The sequence below is a fragment of the Triturus cristatus genome, chromosome 6 (assembly GCF_964204655.1).
Source record: "Triturus cristatus chromosome 6, aTriCri1.1, whole genome shotgun sequence".
Classification (NCBI taxonomy): Eukaryota; Metazoa; Chordata; class Amphibia; order Caudata; family Salamandridae; genus Triturus; species Triturus cristatus.
In genome coordinates this window covers 82,598,766-82,619,968 of record NC_140589.1, presented here as the reverse complement: position 1 = coordinate 82,619,968, position 21,203 = coordinate 82,598,766, and positions in this window count along the sequence as shown.

Below are 21,203 nucleotides of genomic sequence, written 5' to 3'. Positions count from 1 at the left end.
AAATTCACTGAAAAAACCATAGGTTTCACACATGTTATAGTTAGCGGAAATTTTACTGATAAAAAACCAGTGAAATTGCCCCGTTATAGTTAGTGCTGGCAACTATAACTCACGCGACCGCAATCTTCTGCTGATGACATATGTGTCTTTATGAAAAAAAAATATTTGTAATATATGTATAGCTAAAAATGTATGGAAGAAGACATGGGCAAATAAGTGTCTAAATACAGTATTAACATCAGCAGAGGATTGCGGTCGCGTGAGTTATAGTTGCCAGCACTAACTATAACGGGGCAATTTCACTGGTTTTTTATCAGTAAAATTTCCGCTAACTATAACATGTGTGAAACCTATGGTTTTTTCAGTGAATATATATATATATATATATATTCACAGAAAAAAACATGTTTCAGGGGCGTTATAGTTAGGATTTAGCACTGAAAAAACCATAGGTTTCAGGGGTATTCTAGTTAGCTGGACTTTTCACTTGTACAAAACCATTGAAATTCCCCCGTTATAGTTAGTTCAGCTAACTATAACTCGCGCGCCCGCAATGCACTGCTGATGACGTCACATATTACATCACTCATGACATGGTCAGTGACATCACTCATGACATCACTCATGACTTCTCAAATGACATCACTGATGACAACATCCAGTGAATGTGTGTTTTTCTGAAAATTAAATATGTTTTATATATGTATATCTCAAGGTCGATGGAAGAATAAATGGGTATATAAGTGTCTAAATGGATGATTTGTTTTTGAAAAATTGATTGTGTAACTGACTGATTAAGTGTATCATAGTGAATACATGGCTTAGTGAGTAATGTTTAAATATGTAAATATCTGTATCAGTCTCTCACTTTGTGTATAAGTGGCTGCATGGGTTGGTGAGTAGCTACATAGGTGTCTATATAGGTTATTAGTTGTTTTTTTGAGTATCAGTCTGAGTGACTGCATGGTTTGGTGGGGGGTATTACGTAGTGCATAGGTGCATGAATGAGTGACTCACTCTTTGTATGTGTTGAAGACAGCATGTGTGCAGGACTTTATGGGTGGATGAGTGTGTGTATGGGTGTGTTAGTGAGTGAATGACTGTCTCAATAGTGTCTTTATGAGTAACTACATATGTTTTAAACTAGTATATGTGACTATTGGTGTATATAAGTGAGTATATGTGAGAGTGAGAGATTGAAAGAGTTCCTGTATGAATAAGTATGTGTTTCTATAAGTGATTGTTTAAAAGATTAAGTGTGTGTAAGTTTCCGTAGAAGTAAGTGTGGTGGTGTGTGTATAACTGTATATGCAAATAAATGTATGTTTGATTCTTTATTAGCATGAGTGACTATGTGTGTGAGTAACTCTATGGATGAGTGGCATTGTGTAACAGGATGTATAGGTGTATGAGTACATATGATGAGTGAATACATGTATGAGTGACTGTATAGGACTGTTGGTGAACGAGTGGATGTGTATGTGGATCTTAGAATTACTGAAGAGGTTGTTGTAACTGGTATTGGTATGTCCATTGTTTTAAAAAGTTTAGTCTCTATTTTTGAATGTGTGTATCAAAGGTTATATTAGGGTGAGAGGAGGTCTGCCACTCTATCACAAGGATGATGTCATCAGTGATGTCATTTGAGATGTCATGAGTGATGTCATGAGTGATGTCACTGACCATGTCATGAGTGATGTAATATGTGACGTCATCAGCAGTGCATTGCGGGCGCGCGAGTTATAGTTAGCTGAACTTACTATAACGGGGGAATTTCAATGGTTTTGTACAAGTGAAAAGTCCAGCTAACTATAACACCCCTGAAACCTATGGTTTTTTCAGTGAATTTCTGAGGTTTTTTAAATGCTAATTCCTAACTATAACGTGCCTGAAACCTATGTTTTTTTCTGTGAATAGATATATGATTATAATACGTTTTTTACATTGATCTTCATGTATGTTATTTATTAAAATGCTTATTTATAATTTTGTTAAAGAATAATAAACTTTAATGATTTTTTTTTATTTCTTCCTGCAGGGAGATCTCCGCCATGGTGGTGGAAATCTCCACCTACGTGTGGTGTAGTAATTTTACATCCTGTTGTAGCAGGCTTCCCCCATGGTTTTTAGGTGGTGGAGATAAGCAAGTCTGTACCTAGATGTAAATATAATCAGAATGTATAGAGTTACACCTAGGCATATTAGTAAATATACATTGAGTAAATACACACGTGTATATTTACCTTTTTTAATAGGCTCCCTAAAGTCAGACCGCAGAAGGGTGTTGCTGAGATGCTGGTGGCTCGTCGCTGCACCAGAAACCCCTTCAATTAAGGCAACATCAAATCTTCAGAAAAGGCAGTGCTTTTAAGGAAGGAGACATCATTTTCTTCAAGAAGCAGCCACTAGCAGTCTGTATCCTCTGGTGGTGGAGATCATAAGGAAAACCTTTGATTTTAAGTGGGCTAGCAATGACCAGTCTGGATGCTCCATATAAAGGTAGGTAGTCAGCAAACCGCACCTTGATTATTCCTCACTACCCAAACTTCAGGCAACTGTGAGAGGGAAAAACATCTCTCTGCTTACCATTCGGAATTTTTGTAAAAAATGGCTGTAAAGCAAGTAAATGTGGACCGTTCTTGATCACAGACCGGCGCCAAAAAGCCTGAGGGCATATGCGTGCTCTATAAAATCTAATCAAATTCATTGCATGGCTTCAGAATCTGTTTCAATCAATCAGCGGGTAAGAGATTAACTTTACATTTCCTTTTGGAAAAGCTGAATCTTTCTTTTTCTGTTAAGGCCCAAGGTGGTTTGCTAATCAGTTTCAGAATCACTTCAGAAAGGAGATGGAGATCAAATTACAATTCTTCTGATAATGTAATTCACAAACACCCCCTGGGCAGTTGTAAGGCAGCCATCACCAAGGAAAAATCTTTTTATTTCACACAAAAAATTGAAACATCCAAACAATCTGCTAGAGAACTTTTTAAAGCAATAAACAAACTTACAAAAACCCCAGAGAACAAAGGCAGCAACAACAGTCAATCTTTGCGAGAAAATAGCTTCTCACTTCAGTGACAAAGTTGAAAAAATGTGCAATCTGTTCACTTGTTCTAGACCCATCTACCTCAGCGTTATTTCCACTACAGCTCAAACTTCCACTAGCGACCCCAATTCCCTTGGCAAAGCCTTCAACCTAAACTCAGACAATTCTCATTTGCCACTGCTGCAGATGTCCTCAACCTTCTGAATTCCACAAAATTGGGGTCACCTTACGATCCCAGTCCTCCGTCTATACTCAAACAGATTCCGGTTCTAATTGCTTCTTATCTTACTAACATCTGTAATGGGATGTTTAGCTCTGGGACCTTTTCCGATTTGTAGAAAAAGGCCTTCATCCTTCTACTCCTTAAACAACCTCACCTAGACCCAGATAATCCAGCTAACTATCGTCCTATCTCAAGGTTACCATTTCCAGCATAAATAGTGAAAAAAAAGATTCACAACTGACACAGTTTATTCAGGACAATCAGTTACTGGATTCTGCCCAATTCGGCTTTGGGGCCGAACACAGCACAGAGACGGCGTTAATAAAGACCAGAGATGAATTAAGAACCATCTTGAATAAAGGAGGCTGTGCAGCACTTATCCTCCTCAACGTGTCGGCGGCGTTTGGCACGGTTGATCATGCCACTCTCGTTGGTCGCCTCAAAAAACTGGGCATCACTGACAAAGCTCTTGCCTTACTTCAATAGTTTCTAACGGACAGAGAGCACTCAGTCATGTTGGAGAATTTCAAATCCAAGTCCTTCTCTCTTCCACGTGGGGTCCCTCAAGGATCTTCTCTGAGTCCCCTACTCTTCAATAGATATGTTATCGCACTGGCCTCCCTGATCAGATCCTTTGGGTTCTCCCCCACTTCGTACGCAGTCGACACGCAGATTGTTGTGTCGGCCTCCAACAATGTTGAAGGCACCATTTCACAGTTTCACAACTGTATGAGTGCCGTCAGCAATTGGATGGGTAAGCACTGCCTCAAACTGAACTCGGAGAAAACCGAGGTCATTCTTTTCAGCAATAAACCACATTTCCGGAGCCCAGCGTATTGGCCAACAGAGTTAGGAACTCTCCCCATCCCGGTCCAAAAAGCAAAAAATCTAGGCAAAACTATTTATGACAAACTGAACTTCAGTAAGCATATCAGCCTAGTCGTCTCCTCTAGTTTCAACACTTTGAAAATTATGTAAATGTAAATTGATACTTGTATAGCGCAATACTCACCCGCAAGGGTCTCAAGGCGCTTGTACAAATACCGCTGTGGAACCCATCCTGGCTTTCCCTGTGAGGAGTCCACTCCTGGGCACCCCCAAGGTGGAGGCCAGGCATCCTTAGCGTTGTGGGGGCCGTTGTGGAGATTAAGCAAGCTATTGCCCAGAGTTGCAGAGTGGGACGCCATGATTGGAATAGGCACCGAGGCGAGAATGATCAGGTCCGTGGAATTTTTGAGCCCAAGACCCGCCGAGGCGGGGAATTGAACCCTGGTCCCGGGCTAGACCTCTGCATCAGGGTCTGCCGCTCTGATCATTGAGCCACACTTCTCCACAATCATTCCTCTTACCTCTAGAAAAACAGTAATCTCTTTACTAATTCTCACGAAACTGGACTATTGTAATGAACTGTATGGTATGCTCTAAAAACAGTACTTGAAGAAACTACAGAGTGTGCAAAATGTGGCAGCAAGACTTATCCTTGATCTGCCCAAGTTCCATCCTGTCTCAGTTTCCAATAAGAGACTCACTTGCTTTCAGTGAGTAACCACATCAAATTCAAGGCGCTGTGCCTTACCTATAAGGCCTTGCATGACTCAGGTACTTGTTACCTCAAACAGTCCCTTTCCTGGTACATACCCAGCAGAGACCTATGATCCAAAAATACCTTCATGGTCTCCCGCCCCATCTTTAAGAGACTCAAATGGGGGGGGGGGCATTTGCTACTCCTCCGAAGCCCCGGCCCTCTGGAACAGTCTACCTATAGATATCAAAGCAGGTCCCACCTTACCGAGTTTTAGGCAACTGCTAAAAACTTGGCTTTTCAATGACTGCTCTTGCCTATACAGCCATACCCAATTAGCTCCAAGACTCCCTCGGGTATTTGTGCGCTTTAGAAATTGATTAACATAACATAACTTCCTAGAGCAAGTTGATTTGAATTATTTACGGTTTCTCAAATTATCCTGGGTTATGTTAGCCTGGTGATCTGTTCCACCTCTTCTAAATAAAGAAAGAACGCCTTTGAAGGGTGGTCACTGTAAATAATCTTTGTCAACATTCTAAAGGTATTTAGATCAGCTGTTATTAACATGGGGTCTGCAGACTCCTGGGCTTCAGTGACAGCTACTCAGTGGTTTATAAAATGAAATCATATTAGCAGATTAAAAACGTATATAATTATCCAATCAGGAGAGGGGGGAGTTAGAAGAGATAGTCATCCATTCATCTTCCAAGGCATATGTCGTAAATCAAGGGGGAATGGATCACTTGTAACCAAAAAGTGGCGGTTCGTCAATCTGAATGTGAAAATATTAACACCTGGATAGGTGTTAATGAGAACCCTCAATAGCGTATTTTTTGAGTGGTATGGGCGGTTCTTGGCGGTTTATCTTGATTCTCCGCCTTATGAATACGCATCAGCATTATCATTGGGTCTCTTTTCTCATGCTGCCTCCACCTGGAGGGAACCACTGTTTCTTGGTAGTGATCAGTAATAATTGTGAAAAAGTGATAATAGTGAGGTTAAAAATGTCGTACCCACACTACCTTGAAGAAATGACAATTTATTCTGGTGGGCGTGTGGGGAGACTATTAAAAAAGGAGAGGTGGTGCTGCAGGTTAGATTATGTAACCTAAGCACTGTGGGTGTCCATATCAAAAGGTCGACATGTTTCTGCCCATTCAGTGTCCCAGGAGGGGGTCGTGGGGCATTCTTCAGGACCTATTAGTGTGAGCTGTTGTTGTACAGTTCAAGTAATTGAAAAAATGCTGTCTTCAAACAATGTGATAGATAGCTACGTCTCAGAAAAAACTGTTACCTGTGGAGAAATGAAAATGAAAACTAAGAGACAATCAATGAAGAGAAACCCCCAATTTTAGGGTGGCAGTGGGCTAAAAATAGATAAGTGAGTTAAAATAATGGACAAGCAAAAAATGGCAATTCTTATTGATACTGTCAAGCAACTTATATAATGGCAAATCTCTGATATACTGTGGAATCGTAGTAGCCAAGGAAAGATATATCTTTGTGGGCGGTATGATTGGCCGATCACGTTTCTATGATATGTTTCCCTTGGTTTATCGAGTGATAGGAACGAATATAAATATATTGTGAAAGTTGCGAGAAGGTCTCGGTGAATTCGAAAAGTAAACAGGACAATCGTTACAGTCATTCCGTTATCTGTATGTTTTGAACAATCACAATACAAGCAGACCCCAATGTTTGATAGACAGAGGCAGATTACCTTGAGACGCATCCGAGTTGCGGCTTTGCCGTGGCAGCGTCACTATCTTGCCTGTGTAGGTAAAAAGCGGGGAAGACAGGGAGGGGAGAGGGACGAGGGAGGAGGAGGGAGGTGGGGGGATAGGGTATTACAGATACCGTTAGTTTGTTGATCTTCGAAGCGGTTTCGTTGACCACCGACGGGATGAGCCTTCCGTACCTCAGTTTCGGGCAAAGCACGACTTGTGCTGACGCTGGCGGGCAGGGTTCGTGGAGAACGAGATCCCGTGTGTTGCCGGTTTTTAGCTCCGTGTATGAAGAGAAACTGAAAAAAGACTTGTGTATTGTTCATGAAAAAGGGGGGGGGGGGAGAGTTTATTAAAAATTATAAAAAAGGCATATAGCCACTCTCAACAAATAGTATTAACCTGGTGTGTTTTAAAGTGGTTAAAGAACGTTTGAAAATCAATGTATATAATTCAGAACTGGGAGCTTATTGGATGGATCAGGATGGCACTTTTCAGCGTGTTTGGTGCTATGTAACATTAAGCCAAATTGGTCATGCCTTATTTGAAATTGAGCCAAGGTATATTATCATTCAGGCCTTTCGTGTCTGTACTGAGGCGGTGGACCCACCTCTGTTCTCTTTCGAAGAGAATTTTCTCGGCATTGTTCTTGCACCCTATTAGTGTTTCTATTATGATCCAATTAAGATCATCCACTGAGTGTTGTTGTTCAATATAGTGACGGCTCATTTTGGTGGTTTCACGTCTGCACTTAACATTGCTTCTGTGTTCACAGATTCTCACCTTTATTTTTCTGCAGGACATTCCGATGTACCTGAGATTGCAAGGACAGGTAATCATGTAGATTACAAAGGCTGTATTGCAGTTGGTGTGTTGTTTTATGGTCCACTTCAGGTTGGGTAGCAATTGGATAGTTTTTGTAGGTGTTGTTAGATGGCATACTGAACACTGTCCACATGGAAAGTGACCTGTTTGGTTACAAGTGATCCATTCCCCCTTGATTTACGATAAAAACGTATATATACATAAAAATTAATATAAAAAATTGAAAATTTGAAATGGTCTCTAAATGCGAAGGAATTAAAAGTTTTGGGCTAAAAATAAGTTGGTATGCTTACCTTTACTAGGGGGAGCAACACAAATACAGCATAGAGTCACTAGTATAGACAATTGTTGGCCTTAATTGAAGCACTGGCATGCAAAAACAAAAAGTATGCATTACGAGCAAAAAAGAGACAGTGAAGAGCTTGACTTTAGGTTATCACTTTGTGATTTAAAAATAAACCCTCATTTTGAAAAGCTCCAACCTTCCCACTAAAATTAACGTCTATTTATGTGTATTTTTATCACTGTGAACTAAATAAAATGTTTTATAATTTGTTTATTATTTCTTGCTTCCTACAGTGACTCAGGAGGAGTCTGCAGAAGTCAAAATATTAAGAACTGCTGATTTAGAATATTACATTTCAATTTATAGCAATCTTCTGTGCTTTCTCCTTTCATTTTCTGACCCCCATTAAGTCATACCTTCCTTTCTTGACTTTTATTCCACATAGGTGCCATAAAATAGACTATAAAATGTTATTGCAAGGGGAACACGACTGATACTTTTAGAAGGTTGTGCAGTCCTAAGAAATGCTCTGTTTTGCTCAGTAAGTATCCACTAAGGCTGGGGCTTGACCTGACAAGATGGCTGAGCAGGCATATTTGCAAACACTTCTGTAATAAATCTGACAGCATAGGGAAGACGACAGCAACTGGCACCACAACCTCTGATTCTGCTCAGGATTAAATTGAGGGATCTTCTTGCTCGAGGCCAAGCAATGCCGCTATGGCCTGTTGCAGCCTAGGGGTGGTGCCTGGAGGGCAGAGAAGCAATATTGAAGACGGACCTACAGTGAGCCTTGACCTCGCAACAAATGGAGCAGGGCTTGCTGGCAGAGACGAGTCGGGGAAGGCATAGCCATTTTTCGAGGCTGGTACGGCCCTGAAGCATCCAATTTGCCCACCTGGACTGAGTTGTGATGAGTGAGTGCAGGACTGTGGTGGGTGAGACATCCAGGACTTGTTCATCAAAGCTGATCATCAAATCCTGCCTCTCAATCCCCTCTTCCCAGTCACACTGAAGCAGCAGGGATCTCTCCTCCAGTGGGAGTGTACAACCATAAGGGGTTCAAAGGAATAAAGGTACATTAAAGTAGAGGCCCCAGCTGCCAAAAAGACACAATTTAAAATCGTAGGGAAGAAGGGAGATATGGAAATAGGGGAGATCCCGAAAAGAAACAGCCGATCCTGTGGCTCCCCTTCCATCTGTGGACAATAACTCCGGGGCAGTATCTGGGGAAAGAGACAGCTGCATCCTCCTGCGTTTTCCAATGGGGATGTTGCAGTGAGCATGAATGTAATTGATGAAGAGTACTATTTTAAAGGAGGCCCACAAACAAAAAACAATAAGCCAGAGACTCGATCAGACTGGTGATGCAGGATAAGGATCATCGGCCCCTCAGAATCAAGTCCACTCAGGCATAAAGCAACTGTCTAGCACTCCCTGGTCACAGGCATATAAACGACTGAACCTTAAATGTTGTAGGAGGTGGCCTCAAAACACAGGAACCCTTAAAACACGTGTTAGAAGTGATGCTGCAACCAGGCACCACTAGAAAAGCGGTAACTAGGTTACACTCAGCCTTGCAATTGACGAGTACACCAAATAAACAAATGCTAAATGAAAGCTGGGGGCAGACTTGGACAACAACAGATTTGAACAAGAATGGAAACAAATTCTTACACAATCAAAAATAATATCAAGAAATACCAGGTTCAAACTGATCCAGGACAGCATACTGTATCGCACAAGCCTGACCCACATGTACCAAAATGTACCAAACTGTCCCTAACGTATGCCCTAGGTGCTCAGCGAATAAAGCTACCTTGTTTGGTTCTGCACTAAAATAAGCACACTATGGGAGGAGGTATTACAAACAACCGAAAACATTACCAAAGTTAGACTAGAAAATAACCCAAAAGCATGCCTGCTGGGCTTGCAACCCTACATGAAGAAAAATAAACATGAATACAAACAATTGGACCTGGCATCCATCCTAATGGAAAGGCTACTAGCCCAAAACTGAGAAGCAGCATCACCTCCTTCTCTAAAGCCGTGGAAACAAGAACTGCTTAAATGGGCAGAAGCTGAGAAACGACAGTATTTCTAAAAACCATTGAAAACAAAACAAATCCATGCAAAAAATCAGCTGGGACGCAATGCTACCACAGCCAGCCCACGACAGCGATGACAGATCCCCTTGAGGGCGGCAGACGCATCACAAGTAAACATGTCTCAACTCAGAATACATTGACCCAACAAAAGAATCCAAGAATGCTTCCTTCCCCTCGCCCTCCAATGCAGCTCTGCACCACTCCCACCACAGTATCTCCAGTAGCATTTGAGTAACGGATCACTTCCCGGCTGCACGGCTTAACTCTGGAGTGCAGCAGTCCTGGCACTACAGCCCAGCTGCAGGCACGGCTTGGCGGTTGAGGGATGAGTTTAGCCCTGATTGAGTCTACGAGCTTAAGCAAGTGCAGGCCCATACCGGGTTGTAGTATTCATTATGGCTGACTCAGGTAGTTGCAGCCTGTGAGAAAGTGGGTTTCTGTTGCAGTAACCCCCCCTTTTTTGCCTAATAGCTGATGCACTTTTCCTTGTTGTGCCCTGGGCTCCTGCCAATCAGGTGCCCAGGGCCTATGTTCCTTCCTTAAAACACACAAACTCCCAATTGGCAAACCCTGGCCACATGTCAGCCCCTGGTAAATGGTACCCTAGGTACCCAGGGCCTTGTGACCAGGGAAGGCCTCTAAGGGCTGCAGCACTCATTGTGCCACCCTTAGAGGCCCTGTACCCTTACACACACACACTGCCTTTGCAGGCTGAGTGTCTGGGTGCAGGACAAAACAAAGAGTCGACATGGCACACATCTCTGTGTGCCATGCCCATTACCTATACTGCCAAGGCATATGTCAGCCACCCCTCTGGCTGGGTGCCTTATGCCTATGGTGTGGGCACAGGAGCAGGAGCCCTGTGCCCCTACAGTACCCAGGTCCATTCCTGGGCACTGTAAGTACAGTGCTGCCTTTTACAAGTGCATGGTGCTGAGAGCTCGTCAAACACGAACTCCACAGCACCATAATGGCAACACTGAAGACTGGGAAGTTTGGTATCAAACTTCTCAGCACATTAAACCCACACTGATGCCAGTGTGGGATTTAATGTACTAAGCACCCCAGAGGGCATCTTAGAGATGCCCCCTTACAGCTAACCTACAATCCACGTCTGCTCTGAGGCTGCCCAGGCTGCCACACAGCAGACACGTTGCTGGACCCCTGGGTGGGAGAGCCCCTGCTCTCCCGGGCCTGCAACAATGCACATCCTGGGTGAGGTGAGAAATCTCCTCCCCCAGGATGAGCAAAGGGAAGCTTCAAAGGCATGCCGCCGGTTGGAGTTTCCCCAGGCCACTGCAACCCCCCACTCTGGCAGGAAGCTTGGCCGGAAACCCCATACAAGGACAGGGGATGTGCCAGCCTGCCCGCCCCACCCCTCAGGTGGGGGAGGCGAGGTGAAGCACATCTCCGGGCTCTCGCCATCTTGAAGATGGGAGGCCCTACCCTATCAGGATTAGGCTACTGCCCTCCTTCCACAGGAGAGAGGCAGGATAGGGGGTGTACCCACCCCAGGACAAGGACCCATTGGTCCCTGGCCTTCACCTACCTGTAACGCCCCTAAATCTAGTATTTAGGGGCCCCCTGAACCTTCCTTCCCGAGATTCCAGATAGAAACCTACAAGAAGAGCAAGAAGAAAAAAAGACCTGCCCTGCAGCTGCTAAAAAGAGGAAGACACCAACTGCTTTGGCCCCAGCCCTACCGGCCTGTCGACCCTCGAACCTGCTCCTGCTCCAGCGCGGCATCTCTTGTGGCCAGCAACCTCAAAAACCCCGGAGGACCTGGCTACCTTTGACCTCTGATTCCCTGGGACTCCCATGAGTAGAGGCTCTACTCGAGAAACCTATTCCTAACTCCTGGCAGCAGCCCGGAACCGCGGACCCAACACACTCTGCACCAGCCAAGCCTGGCCAGTGCCGGAGTGGACAAAGACCCTGAGGACGACCCCACGGCGACTGTGACCCCGAGTCCGGCACCCAAGGACCCCCCTCGACATCCTGGAAGAAGCCTGCAGCCTCAGAACCGAGTGCCACCCCAGCCGCGATCAACCAGAGGGTAAGATTCCCGACGTCAAAAGGCACCCCTGCACCCGGCGCCCTGCGGCCCCCTGTGCCCAATCCCGGGGTACCCACCTAACCTACAACTACCCAACTTACCCCTCAAAGTGGTGGTGGCACCGGAAACATCCTCGTCCCCGAGCCTGCAGCCTTTTTCCAAACCGGAACATTCCCATTGACTTCCATTGAGCGCCCGAAGGCTCAAAAGCACCCTGCACCCAGCCGCCCGAGTGGCCCTGGCAGTGCACTCTCTACACTAACTTACTTCCCACTTGCCCTGAGTAAGTGACCAGGAGCCCAGCTCCCACAGACGCGTGGCTTGCCAGACAGCAGCCACCAACCAAGGCCCCCCTATCCCTCATAGGATAACATTGGGCCTAACTCACTCTGCACCCGGCCGTCCTGAAACCGCTGAGGGTGAACCAACTGTACCTACCTGACACTGGGGGACCCCTGAGTCTGTGCCCGGAATTTCAACTCTGCCAGTCGAGTACTTACCCTTAAACCGCTAACTTCATTTTCCTCATAGGGTAACATTGACTGGCTTTTTCTTGAAAAATCTTCTAAGTGTGAACTTTTCAAAACTGCAAATATTCACTAAAAATCAGCCAAGTGACAAAAACGAATTTACTCACCTGCTCTTAGGTGAGCTCCCAGTGCTGGATCTTGGTGCCCAGCCCTGACTCTGAAAAGTGTTCACAACTATACTTACCTCTAACTCATTTTTCTCCCATAGGAAACCATTGTCTGCTTTTCTGTGAAATTTCTTCTAAGTGTCTACTTTTGCAAATTTGAAATATTCTTTTAAAATCGTACCATTTCTGCAAACGAAATTACTTACCTGCTTTTGATAAGGACCCCAGTCCTGGGTCTAGGCACCCAGTCCTGGATTACTAAAGTAACGATAAAGTACTCTACCTGCAATTTGAATTTCTTGCCATAGAGATCCATTGAATGTTTTCTGTGAAATATTTTCTAAGTGCTAACTTTTGAAACAGCTAAATATTATTTAAAAATCATTACAGTTATTAAGTCGACTTTCATCACTTGATTCTGAATACTGACCCCAGGCTGGTTCTAGGAGCCAGACCTGGAATTCCAAAAGTAACCTGAAAAGTAATTTATTACAAATAACCTGAATTTACCATTGAGCTCAATGCATTGTTATGTTTAGGAAATAGGATTGTTTATTGCAACCAACTGTGACTGTTTACACAAATTTATTGCCTAAGACAAAAGTATTTATATTCAACCTCTCATTCTGAGAAAGTATATTTTTACTCCCTTTGTGGTTCTAAAAATAAAACAAGCATATATTTTATATATATAAATCATTGGCCTAGAGTTCAGTTATTGAGTGTGTGAAACCATTTGCTGACTGAGTGTGTACAATAAATGCTTTACACTGTCCTCTGGTACTGCCTTACTGCTCGACCAAGCTACCACTTTTGAGAGTAAGGTCATACCTAACTTTGACCTCTATCAGCCTCTGGGGGACTGTGGACTCTGTACACCCTGTACCTATTAGGGAACAGTATATACAGAGCCACTTTCTCACACAGCCCCAACCAGGCTGGTGTCATCAACATGCAGATGCAGCCCTGACTGGGCCAATACAGGCAGTTGTAGCCCCGATCAGGCCATAGATATCCAGGCAGCAGGGCTGCAAAAACATTTCCCGGCCCGATTGCGTCAATGTCATCAACATGGCAGATACAGCCCTGAACAGTTTGCTAATGGCAGACGCAGCCCCAACAGGGCTGGTACAGGCACCTACAGCACAATCGGGCTAGTACAATATGTAGAGTAGTCCCGACCAAGAATCGATCTTAAAAAACCCAGGAGACCCTCTGCAGCCACTCATGGTTTGTTCACCACTACTCAGCTTCCTCTGAATGTCCCTCGGTCACAGGATACACTCGGCTTCTCCTCCTGGACAGAATTTTCTCCTGCAGGGCCCAGCAGACCTCTTCCTTCTCTCGGCAGGCAGGTAAGCTTCTGGACACTTAGGCAGATCCTCAAATTCTCTATCTGGCGATGCATATTTCAGGTAATGTCCCCTTATCTCTAGGAGATTGACTTTCAGGCAGACACCAGGACTGGTCGCACAGTAGTCCGAGTACTCAGCAAAGCACTCCCTTCCCTAATCTTGAAGGGCTTAGAACTGCATCAAAGTGGGGTGGTTTGGGTCCCACTTTTACACACAATTTGTATAAATTCATTGTCTCAAACTTCAGAACCGGTTTGGGGTGCATCTCTATTCAGATTTCTCAGACTACTCTGTAGACACAACCTTAGTGTATAGTGGTCCTTCTCACAGCATGTAGCGGGGGGCTTTCTCCCACCTGGAGCACTCACAATACAGGCACAATAAAGTGTGAGGTTTCTACATCTAGCTTTCATCAGCATCTCTGAAGCAGTATTCAGGCGCAGCTAAAAGGGAAGCCTGACCTAGAAATTTCCTCATTGATCAGAAACTGCAGGCCCTCTCCTCACCCCTACCGTACTCCAAAGGCAGTGCTCAGGGAGAAAAACAGCAGCTGCTTGTTACAAAGGTCCTCATGCAGTTTCAAGCGGTAGTCCTGTCTTCATCTTCATCACTTTAGTGTTTGTATCTACACCCTCCAGCCACAGGAATGCAGACAATACACTTTCAGTGTCTCGAGAAGGTGTCCTTGTCCTCTGTCTTGTGCTATGCCAAACCAGGGGTATCCAAAATGGATCCCACTGGCCTCAGTACTCAGTCTCACTCACATACAGTCATGCTACTGAACATATGCTACACACACACTGCACATGCACTAAACATACATACAGGATGCCAGGAACAGGGCGGAATATATTTTGAAGATGGACAAAGAGAGCAAACTCATTAAGATCCACCTACTTGAAATTTGAATACAATGACTTGCTCTTCAAAAGAAGGGCGATGTGAGAGGGATACAGCATGTGACAACAGATTTATCATCAATACCTATTAATACAACATTCTGCTGCATTTCCTGTCCGAGTGATGCAATAATCTTTAGTGATCCTGGTACAGTACAATTTTGCCTGATGGAGCATTCCCCGTCCATAAAAAGGCCATTTTCTAACCCTTTTTAATAATTCAGTGCCACCACTAAATGGCATATAAAGGTTGCTGTAACCACAAAAATGGGAAACTTAGGATCTGGCCAACAAACTTGAGATGAAAAGAAGCACAAATAATTACAAGTGTTCAAGAGGTTACATATAGATCCTTAGTGATAGACAGCAAATATTGATGAAGTGGAGTGATACACAATTCTGGGTACTGATCTTTCTCCTTTTTCCCTCCTCTTTTGTAGGGAATGGATTAATACTACTGATAAAATGATCAGAGTATCGCGAAAAAATCAGCAACCAAAGTAGGTTGTATATTTCCCTTTTCAGTTGTGTTTACTTTTGGATTACACATATAGCAGTAGCATAAGTTCATAGGTCCTGACGAAAGCCAGATTAGAATACAATCATATGGCTGAAACATGTAGACCGTTTTTGAGCTGGACTTGAGCAGTTATGTTTTCGAACTGCTCCTGCACTGGTTTTAGTTTCGTCACCCGAACAGAGTTCATAAAGCTTCTTTTCTGTTCTGGTAGATGATTTTAAAATTCACATTTTTGTTTTGTTGCACTGCTTCCCTCGCTACTACCCACACTATTAGGAACCTTGGTTGATACAACATCAAAGTGAAGATAAGGTTCACGTTGGTCCTTTCTTCTCGTGGCCCTCTTCTAACGAAGGGCACTAGAAAGGCTCCTAAATCCCAGATGATGTGGGTGGCTACCTAAGTGGCTGATGGGATTTATTTTCACTTGTTGTAGTATCTACCCACTTCATCTCAAGTTTGTTGGCCGGACCCTAAGTTTCCCATTTTTGTGGTTACAGTATTTTGATTATCAGGGGATTAGGAACTTAGTGGTCATTAAATATTCTCCCTTGGACCCTCTTGATATATCCGGTAAAACATAGATATATCGAATTATTAAATATAAAGGTTGCTGCCTTATGTCAAATTATGGAAGCACCGGCCTTAATTGCACTCAGTGCAGGTTTCAAAGCTATCTCATATACTCTGTTGCCATTGCCTTGCAGAAGATGCAACGAATCTAGCACATAATGTTTGCTTAGAGAGTGACCCATTGCTGTTCTCTCGGGATGGGGTAATGTGGTTCTGCACCGTGGGATCCTCACTGAAGTCATAAACATAGAATTTTCCTGTGCATTTGCAGGGATCCCAGAACACCTTTTCTTCATTTATTGAAAGTCTATCTTTAGATGGAGGTAAGCACCTCAATGTCCATAGAATTAGTGTTACCGCCATTAAAACACCATGAGAGGGCTGCTTATGACTGAATTTTTTCCGGACCATTAAAGGTATCTGATCAATATAATGTGACCACATTACAGCATCTGATAAGAGGCAACCCTGAGTTTAATTTTAAAACGCTTATTGAGCACATACAAAGAAAGAAAAGTCTAAGAAAAAGGAGGAGCCTGTCAGGTCAAGAGTTCAAGGACTGCAAGGAAAATACACTGCTACTTTAAGGAGTCAGCAGCTTCCCTTCCCAGCATGCACTTTACTGGCAGTTTGCCTCACAGCCTCATTTCTTTTTTCCTGACTCATGCTGAGAGAATCTCTAAACACTCTCTGGATTACTTTGCCCTGTTTTGTTCTTAACTTCTTGTCACAAAAAGTTTTTTTTTGCTTCATTCAACATCTTTGAGGCTATTCTAAATTTGTTGCCCAATTTCTCACCAAAAGTGGTTTTCTCACAATGCCTTCATTTTTTGTAAAATACCCTTCTTGTGGGACAAAGAAGGCTTGATCAGACTCCCATTTTATGTATGTTGTCTGTCTTCCTGCCTCTCACTCAGTTAAAGAGTGTGAATTTTGTCAGAAAATGTCAAAGAGAACTCTAAAAGATCGTGAGGGCATTCACCTGAGAGGAAAACTTGAGAATCTGCATCAGGAAGAAGGGAGAAAAAAAACTAAGAAAAAAGGACAGAGAAGGGGTACCTTCTTCTGAATCCAGGACCTCTCACACTAAAGACTCCCATACAGGAAGGCCTAGACAGAAGCAACTTAAAAAATATTGTCATTGTCACTCTGGGCATTCTCACTGCCCTCGAGGAGACCGGTCAACTTTGAGGCAGGTGTCGGTACCCACTTGCACGACGACAAGGAGTACGATGACAGTTCCACCAATGTCGATGACAACACCTCAGGTACTGTTAAATCCCCCTTTTATGTCGATTCCAGTCCCGACACCGCAACCTTCAATGATTAGTTTTTCGACAACGAAGTACTCGACATCATATGTCGATGTCGAGGAGATCGACTTCATTGATGTTGACTTTGAGATCCTCGTCAAGACACTTGACATCAAGGAGATCGATGTAGAGACATACGGAAATCTCTATTTTCTCAATTTCTGAAATCCATCAATCAGAAGAAGAAAATCGGACCAGAACAACTTTAATAATATCACAATTGGATCCTGTTCAGGAACTCCTTACTCCTCTAAACTTGCTTCCTAGACCTATTTCTCCAATATGTCCTATTATTCAATCATGGGAACTAGAGACAAGACAATTAGTTTCACCACACATTGAAGGTCCTCCGCAGTCATCTCCTTCAAGACACTTGACTCCAAGAAGACAGAAAAGAAGAAATCACCTTTTCTTTCTCTTTCATCAACTAGGAAGCTTCAGAACAAGATCCTGTTTACCAAAGACAAGATCCCAAACCAAACTCTGTAATAGTCTCTGCCATAAGAAAGAAACATCATTCGGCTCCAGAGACTCCCGTCCCCCCTGAAAAGGAAAGTAAGAGAATGGATGCAGTAGGAAGTAAAATATGTAACTCTGCAGCTGTAACTTTTAAGAACTCTAGTGCATTTGCTCTATTAGCCAGATATGATTGAGTGATATAGGAATCTCTTGCTGCATTTGCAGATGATGTTCCTAAAGGCAGAAGACAATATTTCATGGAGATTGTTCAAGAGGGTAAAACTGTCTCAAATCAATCTACCAGTGCATCCATAGATGAAGCAGATCTTGCCACACATTTCTGCAGTGGTGTATCCATCAGTACGGATCCTACGATGCAGAAGGAAAAGTTACTTACTTGTAGTCCTAGTTCTGCATCATAGGCATCCTCACTGAAGTCATGCACTACCCCTCCCTCGGATTGTCAATGCATTTGCTATATTTTCTTTTTAATCCATTACTACCATTCAAAAATAACTAAGGCTGTGAGGCAAACTGTCAGTACAGTGCATGCTGGGAAGGCAAGCTGCTGGCTCCCTAAAGTAACAGTGTATTCTTCTTGCAGTCCTTGAACACTCGACCTAACAAACTCCTTTGCTACTTTTTCTTTCATTTTTCTTTCTTTGTATGTGCTCAATAGGCGTTTTAGAATTAAACTTAAGGTTGCCTGTTGTCAGATGCTGCAACGTGGTCACCTTATATTGATTCCATGCCTTTCATGGTAGAGAAAAAATCTGTAAAAAGGAGGCCTGTTTTTTTTGTTTTTTAATTCTATGGACATTGATGTGATTACCTCCATCTGAAGATTGACTTTAAATAATTGAAGAAAAGGTTTACCGAGTTCTCTGAAAACACACTGGAATATTCTATGTTTATGACTTCAGTGAGGATACCCACGATTCAGAACTAGGAATACAAGTAAGTAACTTTTCCTTACTTTTCTATTTTCCTTGAATCAGGATGGCTGCAGCAGAAAGTGTTACCTTTAGGTGTGCGAAGTAGTGCCTCATACTCTGGTAAACCATCCTTGCCCACTGTTTTGACATAAGAAGATGGCTTGAATGGTTTTCCAGAAGTTGCATTTGGTGGAGTAAAGTTTTATTGTCTGTCTGGAGCAGACTAAGGCAGTAGTAGGGAATTTGGCATTGTTCTTGGAAGATGAGCTGTAAGATATGTGCAGTGCGCTAGCGAGGGGGAGATAAGAGTCAAGCCAATGTGGGGTCGCTGTGGAGGAGATCAAACTATATGTCCTAGAGGTTCACGCCTAGGGAGCTGTTGACATCCAGGCTTGGATGCAATTGAGAGGCAAGTTTTTAAGCAATGAATATCCTGTCCCATGACACTTTGAGGTTGAATGGAGTATTGTTATCATATTGGTTGATGCCAATTTTCTGGTTTGTAAGAGGGGTTTTCATGTTTCATAAATAGGTTGAAGATCATTGGCGAAAAAATGAAGCACTTGTGACTGCCATTGGCGACAGGAAGACGTGGAGATATTGGTATCGCTGTTTGTCAGAAAGGGGTAAAGTACTTTACTACTGTATGGGGTAACCCAGTTCAAGATTTTTGGGTTAAGTTTCTCAGAACTGGTCACATGGGCAGCAAAGCTTTTCAACAACGTGTCATGGTAATTTCCCTACAGGTTGGAATGAGTTTGTGTACAATCAACCTGTGAATATGAAAATGAAAGGTGCAGAAATAGCGCCTCAAGCAAGGAATACTTGAAGAACCGTGAGATTTTGTGGCCATTATGACAAACTGGGGCAAGTCCAGAGGTAAAGTTTAGCGAAACCCTACCTTGAATCTCAAACAGAGATACAAACTATTTCCTCCAATGAAACATCAACACTTGTTACTGTTTCCATCAGTCTCATGGCAGTAATTAATGCATAATCAGGTATGTGACAATATTTGTTCTTTCCAAAGGAGTGCATGAGGCAGCAACTTGAATGATCATAGAACACCAAACAGTAAAAGGACGTAGAAGAAGTACTCAGAGGTGTAAAAGAACGTCATGAGGCGTTTCCAGAAATCGGACAAAACTTTGCTTTGCAACAAAAAGTTATTTGCAGCAGAACCTGAGGGGAGGCAAAATAAAGCACCTCAATTAATGGACAGTAGGTAATCAAAGTGTGTGTGTGTGTATGTTCCCATAAGGGCCAAAGGCCACATGTGTTTTACCTCCAACCTACCCTTGACTTTTCCTATTCCCCTATGATGGGAGGAAATTAATACTCTTATGAGCACACCCCAGATTCTTGACGCTTCATGATAAATATTCACCCATACATAAATGAATAGATCCCGACATACAGCGTCAGCTATAAAGATTCCATAGGAACGGTTAGGTCACAGTTTAGTTGAAAAGCTATTTTTTGTTTTGTTAATAACCTCGGGCCCGATTCACAAAAGTAATCTGAGACTAAATCCTAACTTTACGACTTTTGGTATTCACAAAGCGCATTTAGGAGTAGTAAAGTTAGGATTTTGTTTCAGTTAAACTTAAGTTTTGGTCTTAAGTTTAACTTAAGACCAAAACTAAAGTTTAGTTGAGGCAAAGTTTTGGTCTTAAGTTTAAGTTTTGGTCTTAAGTTTAACTTAAGACCAAAACCTAAATTCAACTGGACAAAGTTTTGATCTAAAGTTTAAGTTTTGGTCGTAAGTGTAGCTTAAGACAAAAACGTAAGTTTAACTGAGACAAAGTTTTGGTCTTATGTTTAAGTTTTGGTCTTAAATTAAAGTGCTGTTACCATCTTGCTGACACTGATGGCTATGTCTTTTCTTGTTGCAGAGAAGTCAGGAATGCACCTTGGGAGCCGTTGAGGAGGAATACTAATGAACCGCCGAGGGGCTTGAGAAACACCTGGGGTCACGAGGAAGACGCGATGAGACGAAGAGTAGGAACGCCGACACCCGGGAGCAAACCGGCAGAACAGCAGGTAAGTGACCCGGAAGTGAGGCATGATCCTGAGCACTAGAACACAAAGCGTTTCAGTGCGGGATCGGAGGAGTTTTACACTCCTCTGCCAGCACCCACGATTCATCGTGGTGGGACCAGCATTCATGACAGTTCCCCACCCCTATAGCCCCCCTGCCACAGGCTTAGGTTTCTCAGGATACCGTCTGCGAAAGAGGTGCAACAAGCGAGGGACGTGCACGTGACTTGCAGGTTCCCAAGTGCGGTCTTCAACATCATAACCCTTCCAGTGGATGAGATATTGCAATTTGCGTCTCACCCTGTGCGAATCAATGATTGCCTCGACCTCATATTAAGGTTCATTGTCAATTATCACCGGAGCTGGATGAGCAGGTATATCCGTTCGGGACAGCACAGGTTTTAATAGGGAGACATGGAAAACAGGATGTACCTTCATGGAAGCGGGGAGGTGTAGTTTCATCGCAACAGGATTGATGATTTAACAGATCTTGTACGGACAAGTAAAACAAGGTTTGAATTTGCAGAATCTCTTTATAGCAATACGATACTGCATACGAAGGTTCCATATGCCGATGGAGATCCGCTTTTTCCTTATACACAGCTTTAATTCTCTCTAGATTCTCTGCGGCTGCCTTCTGTATGTCATGCATGGCTGTTTTACAAAGTCAAGAGCA